Here is a 4,267-nt window from a genome sequence, read left to right on the forward strand (position 1 = left end):
CACTATAATGGCGAGTGTCTCAAAACTCTTCCTAGGTCAAACTGACAGGATGGGCACGAAATTTTTTTTTTCGACCAAATTTTTTTTTTTCGACTGCCCGGATCCAAAAACTGGAAACAGGTCAAAAAAAAACTTCCTATAATGGCACCTGTCTCAAAACACTCAGAAACACCTAAAAATAGGATAGCCAATTTTTTTTTCGAAAAATGCGTTTTCGAAAAATTTTGGGCCTAAACGGAGCGTGGCTACCCGACTCTTTTTTTTCCGAAACCTACTCCGGCAAGGAAACACGAATCGGAATCTAGATGGATCTCGAAAACAAACCTAATATGCAAGGAACTCGGATTGGTGGTGGATATATGGTGGTGGTATATGGCAGCGGTGGTAGTATATGGATATGGATCGGTGGTGGTATATGGGCACGGATTGGTGGTGGTATATGGATACGGATTCGGGAGCGGTGGCGGATAAGCGGTGGTGGTAGCTGGCAGGGGCGATGATGATGGTGCGGCGGCGGCGTGACAACTTATGACCAGAACTCGAAACTCTAAAAGACTAGACTCTAAGACCAGCAACTAGACACGACGATGCAACCGCAAATTCAACAAAGCAAAACCCTAAAAAGATTATGCAAAGGCTCAGATTGGTTCGGATATGATGAACTAACCCTAATTTTTTTTGTGGCTTTTTCGTGGACTGTAGGTATGAAGAACAGACTCGATCTAAACTACGAAAAACTGTAAAATCTCACCGAGCAACCTGGAAATCTGATACCACTTGATAGAGGCAAAGGTGTCCCGTCTTTCGATGAGATGGTGGATTTCGCTTTGGTGGAAGTCGACTTTGACGATCCGACTACGAACGTGCGAGGACGTCGCGCCTTAGCAATCGCTAAACCAATTCCGAGAGGTTATTGACCACGCCGGAGCACGATCAACCTGACCACGAGGGTCTGTTTCCTGCGAGCAAACGAAGAACAAGCAAGAAACTAAGATTGCAATCTGGATATTGCGAATATAAGATGAAAGCTTTATTGATCAAGGTGGGGTTCTGTGACGCCTTTGTCTGGTCGTTGAACACAAACGAAGTACGCGAAGTTGCAACTATGGCGAACTTTTAATCTAAACAAAACCCAAAGTCTAAACGATGCCCTAAGGGCTGTATATATGGAGGAAGAGGGGGGAATTTCGTGGCCCTTGGTGGAGGGGTCCGAAATCAACCCTATATCTTGTTTCCCCACACATACGGACTCTAAAAATAGCATATACTTATGTATTTCGAAATTACATGGCCTGGCCCAATAATAAGGTGACGCAGCACCTAAAATAGCCTCGGGACGAAATTTATGAAGTGGCATCTTGTATATTTCGTCCAAGGCTTCATGCACCCATTATGGTGGCTTCAAAGTCCTGAAATCATCACTTGTAACTCCGTTCTTGTTTCCCTTGCGCATGCCATGATCTCCATGCTTGTTCTTGCTCCAATGTTCATCCTTCTCCAAGCTAGGCCCTTCATTTGTAAGCAAAACAAATGTATCCAATTTAGGCAGCATCATATTCTCATGAACATTAGAATCATTATAAAGAAACGAAAGTACCTGGTAATTTAGTTGGCGTGCACGAGCTCTAGTAATTGGTCCAGTATGTATAGCAGCAGGGGCTGTGGATGTAACAATTGTATTGATGTCCTCATCACCCCGAGGCGGTGTCTAACCACCGATCCTCGGTTGGTGTAATCGGCTCCGAGCTAGGGGTCGGAGCGGACACGGGTGCGGCCTCCAGGGCACTGTTCGGCGGCAGAGCTAAATCATGCCCATCGTGACAGTGCGGCGCGCTCGGCTGTGGCTCGAATCCGTCGAAGATTAAGTCTCCGCGGACGTCGGTCGTGTAGTTCAAACTTCCAAATCTGACCTGATGGCCAGGGGCGTAGCTTTCGATCTGCTCTAGATGACCAAGCGAATTGGCCCGCGGTGCAAAGCCGCTGAATACGAAGACCTGTCCGGGGAGAAAAGTCTCACCCTGGATCGCATCGCTGTTGATGATCGGAGAAGCCATCGGGCCTAAAAGTGACGACACAGATGAACTCTCAATGAAAGCACCAATGTCGGTGTCAAAACCGGCGGATCTCGGGTAGGGGGTCCCGAACTGTGCGTCTAGGTCGGATGGTAACAGGAGGCAGGGGACATGATGTTTTACCCAGGTTCGGGCCCTCTTGATGGAGGTAAAACCCTACGTCCTGCTTGATTAATATTGATGATATGGGTAGTACAAGAGTAGATCTACCACGAGATCAGAGAGGCTAAACCCTAAAAGCTAGCCTATGGTATGATTGTTGTTCGTCCTACGGACTAAAACTCTCCGGTTTATATAGACACCGGAGAGGGCTAGGGTTACACAGAGTCAGTTACAATGGTAGGAGATCTACATATCCGTATCGCCAAGCTTGCCTTCCACGCCAAGGAAAGTCCCTTCCGGACACGGGACGAAGTCTTCAATCTTTTATCTTCATAGTCCAGGAGTCCGACCGAAGGTATAGTCCGGCCATTCGGACACCCCCTAATCCAGGACTCCCTCAATTGCTATCGTCACCCTTTCTCCCGGTGTATGTGAAAGAGAAAAAGTGATGCACTTTTTGGATTTTCGGTGTGTGGTTGGTTGGGCCAAAGAATGAGAGTCAGCTTCCTTAAGTCCGTTCTTCCTTAGTAGCTTAGTGGTAGAGCGGTCGGCTTTTAACTGACTGGTCGTAGGTTCAAATCCTACTTGGGGAGATTTGATTCATTCAGAATTCGAATTGATAGTTATAGCTTTTCTGACTAGCGACCCCTGTCCTTCTCCTTTTTTCTAAAGAAGCAGCAGAATCGTCAAACGGGACATCAAAAGTGGGAAGTTGATTGTAGGATTTCTATTCCTCACTCTCGTATAGGTGAACTTGGTTCGTTCAATGAAAAGGGATAAGAAGGATCCACTGGGATTGAATGGGAAGACTGGGGTAGTATCTTCATTAGCCGGAAGGAATTAGTCTCCACTAGCAGAATTCGAAGAACAAACAAGAAAAGGCGTCTTGTAGACTGGCAGTATGCGAGAGGAATCTTAACCCCCCGGGTTAGGCCAGGTGGGATGGTATACTTTTTTTCGCCACAAGTGGGAACTCAGTCCTTGGTAAGACACAAGGGGGAAGGAAGATCTTCACTCATTCATTAAGTAAGTGCCTGCAGTGAGACCCACAACAAACGAAGGGGGTGGAGGGAGACCGAAGAAGGAACAATTGTCTTGTATGCTACGCTGGGATCAGCAGCTTCCAGTGTTTTCAAAATGAGTCAGGCAGGAAGAGGAAGATCGGGCAGGGAAAACGGGGTTCGAACCCATGACCTCTGGTGTGACAGACCAACACTCTAACCAACTGAGCTATTTCCCCCTTTCGTAACTACTGTCAATTCAACAGTCACCTACGGTTACCTTTGTAACTATACCAAAGTAGTTGTACAACAGAATGCCCTTTGCCTTTAGTACTATTCTTTTTCTTTTAACGACAGTAGAAAGAAATGGCGCTGCTCGTTTAGAGAAGGGGCTCCGTGCTCTATCAGCTATCAGTTAGTTGGCGCTATGCGCGACTTCAGTTGACAAAAGCGAACAAGATAGCGCTAGCGCCCGTGGAGAACTTTCGTTTGTTCGCCTTCTAAAAGGCCTACTGACCTGCTGGTGAAAAGCCGGTTACAAAACTAATAATAAGACGTAGTGAAAAAGTAACAAAACAACTGAAGCCTACATCCCACTACGTCTGGGTTCCCCCTTCCTATGAACCTTGAGTCAATAGGTAGGGTTAACTATACCAAAGTGGAAGGGCCACTATCTAAGCTATTAGTGGGCTGGTTTGAACTATTGATTTACCAAATCGAGTGAAGTTGTGTTGCGTAACATGTAGGTCGCCAAGGCCTAGAAGTACAAGTGGTCGCCCTAACGGTCACTCTCAAACTCACTACTTGAGTGACGAAAGTCACTTAGCTTCTTTAATAGGGCTTGCCAAAGAACCCCTCCGGGGCCCCGGGAAGTGGAAGAAGGAGATAGAGCAAAGGTCTCCTCTTTCTGTCCGCTCTTCCCGACATGTAGAGATCCGATTGGGCTTATAGTTTAATTGGTTGAAACGTACCGCTCATAACAGTGATATTGTAGGTTCGAGCCCTACTAAGCCCATCTGACCTGCTTAATCAATGAATTCGATAGTCACCTGAACCACTCTCTCGGATAGCCCATAGCCTCTCTTCTGGATG

At 46.7% G+C, this 4,267-nt stretch overlaps 2 non-coding genes across 2 annotated transcripts; one reads left to right on the plus strand and one right to left on the minus strand.

Annotated features, from left to right (window-relative positions):
- The first annotated feature begins 2,695 nt into the window (after positions 1 to 2,695).
- TRNAK-UUU lies at positions 2,696 to 2,767 on the plus strand. The gene has a single exon. It is a non-coding gene; the product is annotated as a tRNA-Lys (tRNA).
- Positions 2,768 to 3,340: 573 nt separating this feature from the next.
- Positions 3,341 to 3,414, minus strand: TRNAD-GUC. The gene has a single exon. It is a non-coding gene; the product is annotated as a tRNA-Asp (tRNA).
- Positions 3,415 to 4,267: the final 853 nt, after the last annotated feature.

The sequence above is a fragment of the Triticum dicoccoides genome, chromosome 6A (genome assembly GCF_002162155.2).
Source record: "Triticum dicoccoides isolate Atlit2015 ecotype Zavitan chromosome 6A, WEW_v2.0, whole genome shotgun sequence".
Lineage (NCBI taxonomy): Eukaryota > Viridiplantae > Streptophyta > Magnoliopsida > Poales > Poaceae > Triticum > Triticum dicoccoides.